At 45.9% G+C, this 17,631-nt stretch overlaps 1 protein-coding gene and 1 non-coding gene across 3 annotated transcripts in view; both read left to right on the forward strand.

Moving 5' to 3' along the window:
• The window catches only part of GALNT7 (polypeptide N-acetylgalactosaminyltransferase 7), a 136,003-nt gene that overhangs the window by 77,541 nt on the left and 40,831 nt on the right, over nt 1–17,631 (forward strand). The window lies entirely within an intron of this gene.
• On the forward strand, nt 16,894–16,967 carry TRNAG-CCC. Its single transcript has one exon. It is a non-coding gene; the product is annotated as a tRNA-Gly (tRNA).

Consider the following 17,631-nt stretch of genomic DNA (forward strand, 5'->3'; position numbering starts at 1 on the left):
GTCCTGGGGGCCTGGCCGTGCACTCGGGCAGTTCTGACGGCTCCTGCCCAGGACAGCAGGTCCCCGGGAGTCAGTGCACTATGTTTTCTCAAGTGGGGGCCATGCGGGGAGCAACAAGAAGGACTTATAGGATTCCCAGGAGGCACTTCTTAGTCACCTTTGCTCACTTTAAGACAGATAGGTAAGAAATGCACTTAGTATCAGATAGAATTACTCTTTCGTCATCCTTGCAACATGTAAGGTGAACAGTGCTAAATTGTGGAAAGGCCAAAGTAATTCCATGGGTTAAAATGATATAAAAATAGTTTAACTTCAGTAATATCGTCCAGTTCACTGCTGGGAAATGGCCACGGTTTTGCTTTCCTCATCCCAAAATCCTAGAGGGAGTGTCCGCAGTCCCAAATGTAGCTAATGTGGAGAAGATTGCCATTTTTAGTTACCTCAGTAACTCCTTTCAGGGGCTTTCCAGGTGGCTTTAGTGGTAAAGAACACGCCTGCCAATGCAGGAGATCTGGGTTGGATCCCTGGGTGGGGAAAATCCCCTGGAGGAGGAAATGGCAACCCTGGAGAAGGAAATGGTATTCTTAGCTGGGAAATCCCATGGACAGAGGAGCCTGGCAGGCTACAGTCCACGGGGTCACAAAGAGTTGGACAGGACTGAAGCTACTTAGCACACACGCAACTCCTTTTAGAAGGAGCACTGCCATTTCGATCGAAAGGAAAACATCCACACCTTCTCCAGAATGGCAAGCCCCAGCAGGCACATAACTGGCAGAAAGGGCTCCGGAGAAAGATGTGAGGGGGGGGGGGGGGGGGGGGGGGGGGAGGGGATCTTCAAATACTCTTGCCTTATCTTTAGTGAGGCGGGAGCTCCCCCTAGAGGCGGATGGACTCAGTGCAGCCCTGCCGAGGCTTCTCTCAGTGAGGACAGTAGGAGGGGGTTCAGGAAGGCAGAGAACTCCTTCCTGAAAATAACATGGGGGGTTCTTATTGAAATCCAAGAAGAGTTTGTGTTGAAAAAGAGATGGAGCCTCCTAGATTAGGGTTTGGCTGGTCCTGTCCCTCCTTTTTTGAAGAACGTAGGGAAAACCACTGGACCATTTAGGTATGACCTAAATCAAATCCCTTGTGACTATACAGTGGAAGTGACAAATAGATTTAAGGGACTAGATCTGATAGATAGAGTGCCTGATGAACTATGGACAGAGGTTCATGACATTGTACAGGAGACAGGGATCAAGAACATCCCCAAGAAAAAGAAATGCAAAAAGTAAAATGGCTGTCTGAGGAGGCCTTACAAATACCTGTGAAAAGAAGAGAAGTGAAAAGCAAAGGAGAAAAGGAAAGATATACCCATTTGAATGCAGAGTTCCAAAGAATAGCAAGGAGAGATACGAAAGCCTTCAGCAATCAGTGCAAAGAAATAGAGGAAAACAATAGAATGGGAAAGACTAGAGATCTCCTCAAGAAAATTAGAGATACCAAGGGAACATTTCATGCAAAGATGGGCACAATAAAGGACAGAAATGGTATGGACTTATCAGAAGCAGAAGATATTAAGAAGACGTGGCGAGAATACACAGAAGAACTGTACAAAAAAGATCTTCCTGACCCAGATAATCACGATGGTATGATCACTCATCTAGAGCCAGACATCCTGGAATGTGAAGTCAAGTGGGTCTTAGGAAGCATCACTATGAACAAAGCTAGTGAAAGTGATAGAATTCCAGATGAGCTATTTCAAATCCTGAAAGATGATGCTGTGAAAGTGCTACACTCAACATGCCAGCAAATTTGGAAGACTCAGCAGTGGCCACAGGACTGGAAAAGGTCAGTTTTCATTCCAATCCCAAAGAAAAGCAATGCCAAAGAATGCTCAAACTACCACACAATTACACTCATCTCACATGCTAGTAAAGTAATGCTCAAAATTCTCCAAGCCAGGCTTCAGCAATACGTGAACCATGAACTTCCAGATGTTCAAGCTGGTTTTAGAAAAGGCAGAGGAACCAGAGATCAAATTGCCAACATCTGTTGGATTATTGAAAAAGCAAGAGAATTCCAGAAAAACATCTATTTTTGCTTTATTGACTATGCCAAAGCCTTTGACTGTGTGGATCACAATAAACTGTGGAAAATTCTAAAAGAGATGGAAGTACCAGACCACCTGAACTGCCTCTTGAGAAATCTGTATTCAGGCCAGGAAGCAACAGTTAGAACTGGACATGGAACAACAGACTGGTTCCAAATAGGAAAAGGAGTTATGTCAAGGCTGCATATTGTCACCGTGCTTATTTAACTTATATGCAGAGTACATCATGAGAAATGCTGGGCTGGAGGAAGCACAAGCTGGAATCAAGATTGCTGGGAGAAATATCAATAACATCAGATATGCAGATAACACCACCCTTATGGCAGAAAGTGAAGAAGAACTGAAGAGTCTCTTGATAAAAGTGAGAGAGGAGAGTGAAAAAGTTGGCTTAAAGCTTAACATTCAAAAAACTAAGATCATGGCATCTGGTCCCATCACTTCATAGGAAATAGATGGGGAAACAGTGGAAACTGGCAGAATTTATTTTTCTGGGCTCCAAAATCACTGCAGATGGTGACTGCAGCCATGAAATTAAAAGACACTTGCTCCTTGGAAAAAAAGCTATGACCAACCTAGAGAGCATATTGAAAAGCAGAGACGTTACTTTGTCAACAAACGTCTGTCTAGTCAAGGCTATGGTTTTTCCAGTAGTCATGTATGGATGTGAGAATTGGACTATAAAGACAGCTGAGCACTGCAGAATTGATGCTTTTGAACTGTGGTGTTGGAGAAGACTCTTGAGAGTCCCTAGGACTGCAAGGAGATCTAGCCAGTCCATCCTAAAGGAGATCAGTCCTGAATATTCATTGGAGGGACTGATGCTGAAGCTGAAACTCCAATACTTTGGTCAGCTGATGTGAAGAGCTGACTCATTTGAAAAGACCCTGATGCTGGGAAAGATTGAAGGCAGGAGGAGAAGGAGACGACAGAGGATGAGATGGTTGGATGGCATCACCGACTCAATGGACATGAGTTTGAGTAAGCTCTGGGAATGGGTGATGGACAGGGAGGCCTGGCGTGCTGTGGTTCATGGGGCCTCAAAGAGTCAGGCACGACCGAGTGACTGAACTGAACTGTCCCTGCGGTGCAGCCTGGGTGTCGCCAGGTGGGGGCTGGGGGGAGGCCGCGGGGGGGCGGAGGCTGAGGAGAAGGTGTGCTGGGGTCCTGTGCCATCACCGAGGACATGCAGTTTCCAGCCTCGGAGTTCATTTACACTTATTCCTATGGTTTGGGGGAAATATTTCTCAGTTGCTTTATTTATTTATTGGTCATGCCACAAAGTTTATGGGATCTTAGTTCCCCGACTAGGGATTGAACCCAGACTCTCAGCAGTGAAAGCAGAGTCCCAACCACTGGACCATCAGGGAAGTCCCTCTCAGTCATCTTAAAATGAGGTCTAAACTTGTCTTCTACTCCCACGTCATGAACTGTCGTGGCCATGCTGATCTGTTCTCCTTCGCTGCTGCCGCAGCTGATGAACACAGGGCACTCAGTTAACGCCTTATCCGCTTACGGAGCGCCTGCTGGGCGTCTGGTAGCCTACTGTGTTCTCCCACACAGTCCCCCTTCTTAGAGCTATGCTGAAACAGCGCAGGTTTTTTTTTTCCCCTCTGTGTTTACAGAGGACAGAACTGAGGCTCAGAAGCAGATAAGTTGAAGGTCGTATAACTAGAAGTTTGGGGTGGTGGGACCCCGCTTCTGGCTTCCACACCCCATTACCTTGTTAGTGATGATAAACTAATGGCCGAGGGTGTGTTGTACAAGTGCACGTGTGCTAAGTTTGCTTCAGTCGAGTCCAACTGTTTGCAACTGTGTGGACTGTAGCCCACCAGGTTCCTCTGTCAATGCGGATTCTCCAGGCAAGAATACTGGAGTGGGTTGCCGTACCCTCCTCAAGGGGATCTTCCCGACCCAGGGATGGAACCTGTGTCTCTTATGGCTCCTGCATTGGCAGGCAGGTTCTTTACCACTAGCGCCACCTGGGAAGCCCCTCATTGCAGTATATACAGTACATTAACTTTTTTTTTTTTTTTAAGGTGGAAGGAGCTTCTTTTTAAAATGGTTTTTTAATTTAATTTGAGGGTTCAGGATGGATTTTCTTTTAAAAATTTAAAATAAATAAAAAATAAAAATAAAACCAGCTTGAAAAAAAATAAATAAATAAAATGGTTTTTTAATTTAATTTATTTATCTATTGGCTGCACTGGGTCTCTGTTGCTGTGTGGCTTTCTCTAGTCATGGCGAACAAGTGGTATTCTCTAGTTGTCGGGGGTGGGGGGGGGAGCTGCAGAACATGAGCTCTAAGTGTGCAGGCTTGGTAGTTGTGGTGCAAGGGCTTAGCTGCTCCGAGGCATGTGGGATCTTCCCAGATCAGGGATTGAACCTGTGTCTCTTGCATTGGCAGGGGGGTCCTTTACCACTGAGCCAACAGGGAAGCCTGCACTTTTTTTAAAGAGGAAAACAGAAAGTTAGAAAAAGGTAAAAGGGCAAAGGTTTTTCTCTCATTGCCGCAGAAATCTGTCCTGCTCCTCGGCCACGTGTTCTGCATCTCAGCACTATTGGCGGCCTTTGCAGGCGGGCCGTCCTGTGCCTTGTGGGTGGTTAGCAGCATCTCTGGGATCTCTCCACCCGATGCCCATGGCACACACAGCTCCTCCCTGTCCCCAGCCGTGACAACCTGAGTGTCCCCAGACTCCACCACATGTGCCCTGCAGGGCAGAGTCTCCCCTGGTTGATAATCGCTGCTCTGCAGGGCCAGTCACCACAATGCTGAGTGGAGGGGGACGGACCAGGGCCGGGGAGGGTAACACGATGGAAAAAACAGATGAGACTTACAGCCTTTGGGGGAGACAGCAGGCAGAGGTCTGTGACATAGCCGAATAAATAAATGTAAAATGAAGTTCGTTATTAGCCGTGAGGGTTTTGTGATGGACTTCAGAACACCTGTGGCCGAACACGCAGACGTATTGGTGGTATTTCAGTAGTTGTTTGTGGGCACACAAAAGCTTTTTAAGAGGAAGATATAGCAACTTGAGGACATGCATTGATTATTTTTACTCTCCCCATTCCATTAAAAAAAAAAAAAAAAGAGTCTTCTATATAATACCTGAGTAGTCACAAGGCATTTATTATTTCTGTTCTAATGATTACAAAACTTTGAGCAGATACACAGAGGAATCAGAGGAATGCAGTCAAAGCTGAAGTAACTTAAGATGTGAGTGGTTATGATACAAGATAGTATGTCCTTGACAAGACAAAACCAACCCGGCAGGGCGTTTGAACTGTCTTGTTTTTCCCATCAGTTTCCACCATGAAGTGCGATGTGTGGGTGACATACCTCTGGTTGTTGCTTCTGTGTCTCTGCCCTCATCGGGCAGGAATTCTCTGAGGACACATTCCCCGCAGTCCACTCTCTCTCTCTCTCTTTTTTTTTTTGGCCATACTTTGAAATGTGGGAACTTAGTCCCCTAACCAGGGATCCAGTCCATAGCCTCTGCATTGGAAGCTTGGAGTCTTAACCACGGGATTCCCAGGGAAGTCCCCCGCGGCCCACTCTGAGTCTCAGTGTCCCCATCCATGAGGAAAGGGAGTCACCAGTGTTTTTAGCTGATTTCTGGCACAGAATCTGCAGAATCCTCTCTCCCTGTGGCTCCCTGGGGAGCATCTCCGTGCACTGGTCCTCCCATCTCCTTGAAACCCCCAGGCTCCCCTGTCCAGTTTGGAAACCACTCGATTAGGCATCCACCGAGGTCTGTTCCCTTTTCCGGGTAGTTTTCTCTATGTTTCTGCATCCTCCCCGAGTCTTCCTAATGTGTCTATAGATGCAAAGCTGAGCAAAACTGGTGTGCAGCAGTTGCCACTCTGGCTTAGCAGGGTGTGGGCGCCATCACTTATCCCTAGCCCCAGCCAGGGCGGGGGTACCCTGGCCCTGCAAGGTGTGACCACTCTTCTTAGAAAGTCACAACAGACATAGGATCAGGGCAGACACTTGCTGCTCTGCTTCCAGCCCTGCAGCCACAGGCCCTAGGGGTGAGGGTGGGATAAAGCCGGTCCCCAACCCTGTGCCTGCCCACAGGAGGCATCTGGTCCTCCCAGGCCTCTCACTACCCTCATAAAAGACCAGGGAGGCCTGCTCTTCAGAGAGTCATTCAAGTGTGTTATCTGTGATGCATGTTTATGAAGCATCTTTACAGTAATAAAGTGTTCTACTTAGGAGCAAAGCAAACATAATAGTGTATTATCAATTACAAAGTGACTCTCTCTTTAACTAGAGGCACTTAAAATCCTGTCCCTTTGTAGCAGGGGCCTCTGCTTAGATCTGAGTTGGAAAAAGACACTTCAGGGAGAGCAGGGGGCAGGTGGGTGTGGTCCCCGAGCAGAGGGTCTGTGTTAAGGGATAGGGCAGATCCGCCATCAGTGTGAGGTGCTGTCACCTGGACCGGCCTCCAGCCCATGCCGAGGAGATGCTGTGAAGGAGCAATCCCCCAAATTGTCCATGGATCTCCACACTTCAGGGTGTGTTGAAGCTGGCAGCCCCCACCTGGTGGGTTCTGCAGTGGCCCTACCCTGGAGAGGGTGTGGCAGCGGGTGGAGCCTGAGCCTGAGGAGATGGAGCCTCAGGTGCCTGGGAGCCCCGAGCCCATGCGTGCAGCGAGGCATGGACCTCTCACAGCTGAGATGAGTCAGAGAGCTTGGACCTCTTCTTGGCCGATATGGGTGATAGACAAACACACTCTATTTCCTGGTGAGTATTAAATCTGATGTTGTTGTTGTTTAGTTACTCATTCAGTTCAGTTAGTTCAGTCGCTCAGTCATGTCCGACTCTTTGCAACCCCATGAATCACAGCACACCAGGCCTCCCTGTCCATCACCAACTCCCAGAGTTCACTCAAACTCACGTCCATTGAGTTGGTGATGCCATCCAGCCATCTCATCCTCTGTCGTCCCCTTCTCCTCCTGCCCCCAGTCCCTCCCAGCATCAGAGTCTTTTCCAATGAGTCAACTCTTCGCATGAGGTGGCCAAAGTACTGGAGTTTCAGCTTTAGCATCATTCCTTCCAAAGAACACCCAGGACTGATCTTCAGAATGGACTGGTTGGATCTCCTTGCAGTCCAAGGGACTCACAAGAGTCTTCTCCAACACCACAGTTCAAAAGCATCAATTCTTCAGCACTCAGCTTTCTTCACAGTCCAACTCTCACATCCATACATGACCACTGGAAAAACCATAGCCTTGACTAGAAGGACCTTTGTTGGCAAAGTAATGTCTCTGCTTTTCAATATGCTATCTAGGTTGGTCATAACTTTCCTTCCAAGGAGTAGGCGTCTTTTAATTTCATGGCTGCAGTCACCATCTGCAGTGATTTTGGAGCCCCAAAAGATAAAGTCTGACACTGTTTCCACTGTTTCCCCTCAGTTGTGTACAACTCTTACAATCCTATGGACTATAGCGCACCCACCCACCCCACCCCCACCGGCTCCCTCTGTCCATGGAATTCTCTAGCAAGAATACTGGAGTAGGTTGCCATACCCACCTCCAGGGGATAAAAAAACATAAAAGTCATACAACACAGTGGGTATCATGAGCCCCACTGGGCAGAAATCACTCTCAGCTGGCATAGCAGAGACCCCGCAAAAGCTCTTTCTCTGCGAGTCTCTCATCATGCAGGGGTGTGTTCAGCCCCATCCTTAGGGCATATCAGCCTCTCCATTGTCCTCTATCCAGTCATCCTGTTCCATAAGAGGAGGAGGCGTCCTTAGTGTCAACTTAAGATGAAGAATTAGTTTATTGGAGAGTGTGGGGTGACTGAATCTATAATTTGCATCATTAAGAGAAGTGAAGAAAGAATTAAGATACATTAGGGCTGTGGGGTGTAGTATGTAAATAAATACTTCATAACAATAAACACCTTTGTAATTTCTATAAACATACATCGGTTTTCCAGTTTAACCCTGTATTTCTTCTAACTCTAAGCATTATTGGAGCTTATCCTGTCACCTAAGCAAGAGAACACATAGTCCTTTAAAAGGGTAGGCTTTCTAGCGAAACAGGCTCATTTCTCTCTTGTTGTTTTTTAGTAGCTCAATCATGTCCGACTCTTTGTGACCCCATCAACTGTAGCCCACCAGTCCATGGGATTTTGCAGGCAAGACTACTGGAGTGGGTTGCCATTTCCTTCTCCAGGGGATCTTCCCTACCCGGGGATCTAACCCATGTCTCTTACATTGCAGGCATACCGCTGAGCTACCAGGGAAGCCCCATTTCTCTGTTACTATCCCTGCTAAGCGCTAAAGGTCTCTCTTCTTCAGTCTCTCTTTCTGTTCTTTTGGCAGCTTCCTGCAGTATTCAGGGCACGTTTTTGTACAAGGCATCTCTGAACATTTTACAGAATTTTCCCAGCTTACCCAGACTTTTTATGGCTCCACTGATTAAAGTTCTATTCTCTGGTCTAATAATTGTTTTCAGAGCATAAATCTAATTTTAATGGAGGGAATGTAATTCCGTCTCTACCTCTTACACCTTGCAGGTTATTTTGGCAGCCAGAAGCTTTTTCCCATAGAATAGAAATCCACCCACCACTCTTCCCCTTTGTCGTGGGCGGTCCAGAGTGGCAGACTTCACGGCTGGCCACTGTCACTGTCCTCATTGCTGACACAGAGCTTCTGTGCATCTGCACTTTGATGAACTGACTGCATCAGTCAGTTTTTTTTTTTTATTATTTAAGAGTTTTTGTGATGTGGACCATGTTCAAAGTCTTTATTGAATTTGTTACAAAATTGATTCTGTTTTCTGATTGGTTTGTTCTTTTTTTTTGGCTGTGTGGCATGTGGGGTCTTAGGTCCCCGACCAGGGATCAAACCTGGACCCTTTGCACTGGAAGGCACAGTCTTAACCACTTCCACCAGGGAAGTTCTGCAGTCGTGGTGGTGAGTTCTGAGTCCCACTGGGCGAGGAATACAGAACCATCGCTCATGGAGGAAACACATGGATTAGTTCTTACATGCCTCTGGCACATTTCCATCCCCAATGCATGCATCACCTTGTTTTATGTGTGTTTCTATCTAAACACACGTTACTTAATGTGTATTGTTACATCACAACATTGACTTCATGGCCAGCAGCCCAGGGGACTCATGCCTGCTAGAAGCCTGTGTAACACACACGCTTCCCCCTCAGTCTCAGCACAGCCTCACGCATGCAGGAACCCCGCACAGCAACCTCACATCGCGCTGCATCCCAAGCTCAGGGGCCATTTTAAACAGCAAACTCAGCAACCAAAAGCACAAAAATGAGAAATAAGTGGACTAAACAGACCCTGAAAAGGAGTGTCAGAGGAAGAGCATCATCTTGTGTCCACCCGATCCCATTTCCCCTCTCTGCACATGCTCTCCAATAACCACGAAAACGTCCCAATTAACTTCCCCAGTGGTCCAATGGTTAGGACTTTGCCTTCCAGTGCAGGGGTGCGGGTTAGATCCCTGGTTGGGCAGCTAAGATCCCACATGCCTCGCAGCCAAAAACTAAAACATAAGACCAAAGCAATATTGTAACAAATTCAGTAAAGACTTTGAAAATGGTCCACATAACAAAAAGTCTTTTAAAAAAATGTGCCACATACTAGTTTTGAGTTACAAATACATTTTAAGGAGTAAGCAAATTAACAAACAGAGAATCCATGAAAAATAAGGAGCCACTGTGTTCTTGCATATTTTAGTTTGGAGTACAGGTTAATCACAGAAATATTTAGTCTATAGACTAAATATTAGTGGGAAAGTGCCTAGTGTACTGTTACAGTAAATGCAAATCTTCAGAACACTGGAAATGGTAATCTGATAAACTGAATATGTTTACTGGTTAATTCGTACGCGAGAGAAAATCTGTTAATGGCTTTTTGAAATGTCAAGACCAAAAAGCATAGACTGTTAAGTGTTTCCATTCAGAGAACAGAAATAAATTGGTCCCGTTGTGCTTCAGTGTAGGGTCATTCATCTCTCTTTTCTCCCCACCCCCCCACTTGCCGGCACCTCCTTCAGGGTCTTAGTGCTACAGGGCTCAGGAAGGAGGCTGGAGTGGGGCCAAGACAGCTCACAAAGGCTGCTGCAGTCAGTGCCGGGGCTGTGAACCAGGAGGTATTGTAAACCTGCACTGTTTAGAATACGTATTAGACTTAGTGCTGAGATAGCCCCTGTTGATGAGCAGACCTAACCAGAGTTTCGAAGGGACTGGCGACCAGGTGAAGGTGGTGTTATCTTAGTCTCAAGCTCCAATGCATCACTTATCTATGTGGTTAGGTGCTACATTGAATCTGTTTAATTCCCTAGTAACTAGCCTCAACTTTTATCAGGAATGCTTAATATGCTCAGATTTTATCTCCCCTGTTCTTCAAGAGAAGTGATCGGAATTCTGTCCAGTAGCCCATAAACAAAGCCCAAGAATCCCTCGGTTCTTACTTCGGTCTTCATCTCAGGGGAGCACAGTGCAATCTAACGGACCACAGCCATGAAGTCACTTGTCATAATGCAGGAGAAGGGATGGACAGCTGTTGAGGGGGAAAGTTCGCAGACATGGCGCTGGGAGGTGTCACACACAAGTGGGATCCAGTACCGTACCCCCCGCCCAGCTGATTGTGGGCAAGTTATTTACAAAAGTCCTGTGAAGAGGAGAGAAAGGTAATACCCATGTATGCATATTTCTAGGGCTTCCCAGGCACTAGTGGTAAAGAACCCACCTGCCAATGCAGAAGACCCAAGAAATGCTGGTTTGATCCCTGGGTTGGGAAGATCCCCTGGAGGAGGGCATGGCAACCCACTCCAGTATTCTTGCCTAGGAAATCCTGTGGACAGAGGAGCCTGATGGGCTACAGTCCATGGGGTCACAAAGAGTCAGACACGACTGAGCACGCACACATTCGTATTTCTAGAATCTGAAAATACAGAATGCTAATGGAACGTGTTTAGGAGTACAGCTGCTAGTTTTGCCAGTTCTGCAGAGGTACAGAGGGTGCTGTTACTGGTGGTATGTAGGGATATGAATTATATCACGCATAAATCTTTAAAAATTAAGGGGAGAATACTCTGGCGGTAAATACAGACAAACTGCTTTCCTTCAAACTGTGGCAGTAGCACGGTTGTCTCTGCTCCCTAGAAGAGAAACTGAACAGATTGGCATCAGCTTCAGAAAACAAGACTTTGTATAGCCAAAGGATTCAATTAAATTGCTCCTCTGAGGTCTTGCTTAGGGGAAGAAATGCTTTTTTTTTTTTTTTTTTTGGATAACAAGTGTTGCTGCTGCTGCTAAGTCACTTCAGTTGTGTCCGACTCTGTGCGACCCCATAGATGGCAGCCCACCAGGCTCCCCCGTCCCTGGGATTCTCCAGGCAAGAACACTGGAGTGGGTTGCCATTTCCTTCTCCAATGCAGGAAAGTAAAAAGTGAAAGTGAAGTCACTCAGTCATGTCTGACTCTTAGTGACCCAATGAACCGAAGCTTACCATTAACAAGTGTTATGGGAATAAAAATTGTAGGGGGGAAATGGTTTTTCGTTTTCTATTATCTTAGGGAAGGAGGAAGCTGCAGAGATGGCTTCGTCTCTCATGCCTTAGGTCATGCCTTTCATACTTCATGGTGAAGTATGAAACTTCACCATGCAGGTGTTTGCTCTGAAGCTCACCTGGGGCAGCAGATATGGGGCCAGCATCGTTTGCGCAAATAGCCAGGCAGGTCAGAGGGGTTCGGGGTATGGGAACCAGGGTCAGCGTATGTGTTACATCGGTGACGTCTACTTAACAGTACTGCTGCTACTGCTGCTAAGTCGCTTCAGTCGTGTCCGACTCTGTGACCCCATAGACGGCAGCCCACCAGGCTCCCCGGTCCCTGGGATTCTCCAGGCAAGAACACTGGAGTGGGTTGCCATTTCCTTCTCCAATGCGTGAAAGTGAAAAGTGAAAGTGAAGTCGCTCAGTCGTGTCCGACTAGCGACCCCATAGACTGCAGCCTACCAGGCTTCTCCATCCATGGGATTTTCCAGGCAAGAGTACTGGAGTGGGGTGCCATTGCCTTCTCTGCTTACATTATTGAGAGGAATTAAAAAAAAAAATTTCCTTTTGTTTATTTATTTTGCCTGCACTGTGTAGCATGTGGGATCTTAGTTCAACCCCAACCAGGGATTGAACCCACACTCCCTGCTGTGGAAGCTTGGAGTCAACCTACTGGACCACCAGGGAAGTCCCTTGAAAGGAATTTAAAAACAAACCTTTTTACTCCCTGAAAAGCGTAATTGAACACCTCTCAATTTGCTTCAGAACGTCTAGAACTGTTTTAAAACTGCTTCACAATATCTAGGATTGATTTCTAAGGCCTTGGGTGGATTTTGAAGAAGTATAATTTTTTTCTACCGCATGAAATACTTTATTTCTAAAATGGTGGTAATTAGAGATACTTTTTCGGTAATTCTGGAAACACTGTGCTGGCACATGGAAGAGCTGACTTTCTTGCTGGGATTTGTAAACCTCCCTGGGTTGGCACCTGACCCTCCCAGACGGCCTCTTCTCCTTACCCTCCCACCCACCCCCAAGCTCTCAGGCTCTCACATCTATCTCTATGGCAACCTTTTCCCATCAGGGCAGAGTGTCTGCTCCAGGGACAGCCGCCCTCCTCTTCCCGTTCTGTGTTGTCCCCGCTCTGCCCCTGCGACAGGATGGAGACCCCAGGGAGGGCTGGGTCTGTAATCAGATGGAATTCGATGGCATAACCAGTCAGTATCAGGAGGGAAAGCATGGCAGAAGTGAAACACAGAGGCACCCACAGTTTAACGTGAGAATCTGTCCAGTATCCTGTTGAATCAAAATGCACATGGGTGTAAATAGTCATGTTTTTATAAAATGTGCCCTCGCTTAAAATAGATGCATTCAGGTAAAGCCGCCCACAGAGCACGTGCTGTGGGGAACGGGGAATTCTAGGACTGGGAAGCCCTCATGGGAAGGTTTTAGTTAGAAAAGAGCTACCAGAGGGTACTTCCCTGGTGGTCCAGGGGTTCAGACTCCAGGCTTCTGCTGCAAGAGGCACAAGTTCCATCCCTGGTCGGAGAACTAAGATCCCGTATGCCACATGATGTGGCCAGAAAGTTTTTTTTTAAAAAGTAAAGAAACAGAGGGCCAACGCCTCTTGCCCAAGGGGTTGATGCTTATGAAGCTGCCACGTGGTGTTCTGTTTGGCTGTGGTTGTCTCAAGTAGCAATGTCACTTCTCAATATTTTGAAAGAGGAAGTATCTTTAACAGAAAATTTAAAAAAAAGAAAATAAAAATCACCTCGCAGCCAGGCAGGAGCTTTTACACAGATGCTCCTTGTAGCTACCAACTCAGTGCCACACTGATTATTTCAGTGGGATGAATCCCAGTGGGCCAGCCGGATCAAAGGATCAGTAACCCTTCCTCATGCCTGGGGATGTTTCCTTGACTCTCCCCACCATTCATCACACCCTTGGTCCCCGCTGCTCCATCAGCTGCCACCCCACACAAATCAGATTCCTGTTGCCCTTTTCCTTTTTTTCTTTCTTTTTCTGGTAATTGTCTCCCTTGCGTGTGGTCTACCCGGAGATCTGCTAGAAACCTAGGGCCTCCGAGGAGAAAAGGCAGCAAGCTGATGACTAACCTTATTTGTGATCTCAGAGGTGTTCAGTCCTTGGGTTCCTTTGGCAGGGTTTAATGAATTACAGTGTTTCCCAAAATTGTGGCTTGAGATTTCCTGGCATCTACCTTCTTCAGGGTGAGAATTAACTTACCCTGTCAGTAACATCTTGTTGTTATTCAGCCAATGAGTTGTGTCTGACTCTCTGTGACCCCAGTGGACTGCAGCACTCCATGCTCCCCTATCCTTCACTATCTCCCAAAGTTTGTTCAGATTCATGTCCACTGAGTCGGTGATGCTGTCTAACCATCTCATCCTCTGTTGCCTCCTTCTCCTCCTGCCCTCAGTCTTTCCCAGCATCAGGGTCTTTTCCAGTGAGTCAACTCTTTGCATCAGGTGGCCAAAGTATTGGAACTTCACCTTCAGCATCAGTCCTTCCAGTAAATATTTAGGGTTGATTTCCTTTAGGATTGACTGGTTTGATGTCCTGGCAGCCCAAGGGACTCTCAAGAGTCTTCTCACAGTTCAAGAGCATCAATTCTGGTTCTCAGCTTTCTTTATGTAACTTACCTTATGATAACGTCTCATCTCTGAGTCATAACCCTTTTGATAACTAACTTCATCTCACTTCTGGTGCACACAAGGTTTTGTTTGTGCCCTCCAAGAGTCTGTTTCCCCAGTCCTGTGTAAGTTCTGGTGGTTCTCTGGTGGGTCAAGAGCTACCTGGAGTAACAGGCAAATTTGGCCTTGGAGTACAAAACGAAGCAGGGCAAAGGCTAACAGATTTTTGCCGAGAGAACGCACTGGTTATAGCAAACACCCTCTTCCACCGACACAAGAGAAGACTACACATGGACATCACCAGATGGTCAACACCAAAATCAGATTGCTTATATTCTTTGCAGCCAAAGATGGAGAAGCTCTATACAGTCAGCAAAAACAAGACCAGGAGCTGACTGTGGCTCAGATCACGAACTCCTTATTGCCAAATTCAGACTTAAATTGAAGAAAGTAGGGAAAACCACTAGGCCATTCAGGTATGACCTAAATCAAATCCCTTACAACTACACAGTGGAAGTGACAAAGAGATTCAAGGGATTAGATCTGATAGAGTGCCTGAAGAACTATGAATGGAGGTTTCTGACATTGTACAGGAGGCAGTGATCAAAACCATCCCCAAGAAAAATACAAAAAGGCAAAATGGTTGTCTAACAAGGCCTTACAAATAACTAATAAAAGAAGAGAAGCTAAAGGCAAAGGAGAAAAGGAAAGATACACCCATTTGGAGCCAGAGTTCCAAAGAATAGCAAGGAGAGATAAGAAAGCCCTCCTCAGTGATCAGTGCAAAGAAATAGAGGAAAACAATAGAATGGAAAAGACGAGAGATCTCTTCAAGAAAATTAGAGATACCAAGGGAACATTTCATGCAAAGATGGGCTCAATAAAGGACAAAAATGGTATGGACTTATCAGAAGCAGAAGATATTAAGAAGAGGTGGCAAGAATACACAGAAGAACTATACAAAAAAGATCTTCATGACCCAGATAATCATGATGGTATGATCACTCACCAACCTAGAGCCAGACATCCTGGAATGCGAACTCAAGTGGACCTTAGGAACCATTACTACAAACAAAGCTAGTGGAGGTGATGGAATTCCAGTTGAACTATTTCAAATCCTAAAAGATGATGCTGTGAAAGTGCTGCACTCAATATGCCCACAAATCTGGAAAATTCAGCAGTGGGCACAAGACTGGAAAAGGTCAGTTTTCATTCCAATCCCAAAGAAAGGCAATGCCAAAGAATGCTCAAACTACTGCACAGTTGCACTCATCTCACATGCAAGCAAAGTAATGCTCAAAATTCTCCAAGCCAGGCTTCAACAGTATGTGAACTGTGAACTTCCAGATGTTCAAGCTGGTTTTAGAAAAGGTGGAAGAACCAGAGATCAAATTCCCAACATCTGTTGGATCATCATAAAAGCAAGAGAGTTCCAGAAAAACATATACTTCTGCTTTATTGACTATGCCAAAGCCTTTGACTGTGGAGCACAACAAACTGTGGAAAATTCTAAAAGAGATGGGAATACCAGACCACCTGACCTGCTTCCTGAGAAATCTGTAAGCAGGTCAAGAAGCAACAGTTAGAACTGGACATGAAACAACAGACTGGTCCCAAGTAAAGTATGTCAAGGCTGTATATTGTCACGATACTTATTTAACTAATATGCCGAGTACATCATGTGAAATGCCAGGCTAGATGAAGCACAAGCTGGAATCAAGATTGCTGGGAGAAATATCAATAACCTCAGATATGCAGATGACACCACCCTTACGAAAGAAAGTGAAGAACTAAAGAACCTCTTGATGAAAGTGAAAGAGGAAAGTGAAAAAGTTGGCTTAAAGCTCAACATTCAGAAAACTAAGATCATGGCATCCAGTCCCATCACTTCAATGGCAAATAGATGGGGAAACAGTAGAAACAGTGAGAGACTATTTTGGGGGGCTCCAAAATCACTGCAGATGGTGACTGCAGCCATGAAATTAAAAGACGCTTGCTCCTTGGAAAAAAGCTATTACCAACCTAGACAGCATATTAAAAAGCAGAGACATTACTTTGCCAACAAAGGTCTGTCTGGTCAAGGCTATGGTTTTTCCAGTGGTCATGTATGAATGTGAGAGTTGGACTGTAAAGAAAGCTGAGTTCCAAAGAATTGATGCTTGTGAACTGTGGTGTTGGAGAAGACTCTTGAGAATCCCTTGGACTGCAAGGAGATCCAACCAGTCCATCCTAAAGGAAATCAGTCCTGAATATTCATTGGAAGGACTGATGCTGAAGCTGAAACTCCAATACTTTGGTCACCTGATGCCAAGAACTGACTCATTGGAAAAGATCTTGATGCTGGGAAAGATTGAAGGCGGAAGGAGAAGGGGATGACAGAGGATGAGATGGTTGGATGGTATCACTGATGCGATGAACATGAGTTTGAGTAGGCTCTGGAGTTGTTGATGGACAGGGAAGCCTGGAGTGCTGCAGTCCATGGGGTCACAAAGAGTCGGACACGACTGAGTGACTAAACTGAACTAAACTGATGTGTCAATTATACCACATGCTAAACAAGCAACCTGGCTTTTTAGTTCTTTTACGAAGGTAAACTGCTAAACATACTGGGGACTTCCCTGGTGGTCCAGTGGCTAAGACTCCTAGCTCCCAATCCAAGGGGGCCCAGGTTCAATTCCTGGTCAGGGAACTAGATCCCACATGCTACAACTAAGATTTTGAATGCCGAAACTAAAGATCCCTTGTGCCACAATAAAAATCGGGCACAGCCAAATAAATAGATTTGTAAAAACCTGTTTGTTTATTTTTGGCTGTGCTGGATCTTTGTTGCTGCTTGGGCTTTCACTCTAGTCGTAATGAGAGGGGGCTACTCTCTAGTTGGGGTCGGCAGGCTTCTCATTACCATGGTTTCTTTTGTTGCAGAACACGGGCTCTGGGGCATGCGGGCTTCAGTAGTTGTGGCACACAGGTTTAGCTATTCACTGAGGCGTATGGAATCTTCCCAGACTAGGGACTGAACCCATGTTCCCTACATTGGCAGGCAAATTCTTAAGCCCTGTATAAAATATATGTACATTTCCTCATTTTGCTATAGGAACATCACTATAAGCCTGTGTTTAAGACCTTCCATAAGTAAATGTTCTACAGCCTATATTGATAACTCCTTTAGCACCTAACAATTCTCTGGTGGGAAACTATTTGCTCAGTCCAGAGTAAGTTTACCATGCTTCCCTGTAAGCTTATACCTTTTCTTCAGTCATTACCAGGGTTAAAATCTGCCTTTCAAAATACAAGTCCTCCGCATGGTCAAGGTGACTTCCTTGTTGAAACTGGAGCACATGGAGAAGGCATAT

Source organism: Bos indicus x Bos taurus, chromosome 8, assembly GCF_003369695.1.
Source record: "Bos indicus x Bos taurus breed Angus x Brahman F1 hybrid chromosome 8, Bos_hybrid_MaternalHap_v2.0, whole genome shotgun sequence".
Lineage (NCBI taxonomy): Eukaryota > Metazoa > Chordata > Mammalia > Artiodactyla > Bovidae > Bos > Bos indicus x Bos taurus.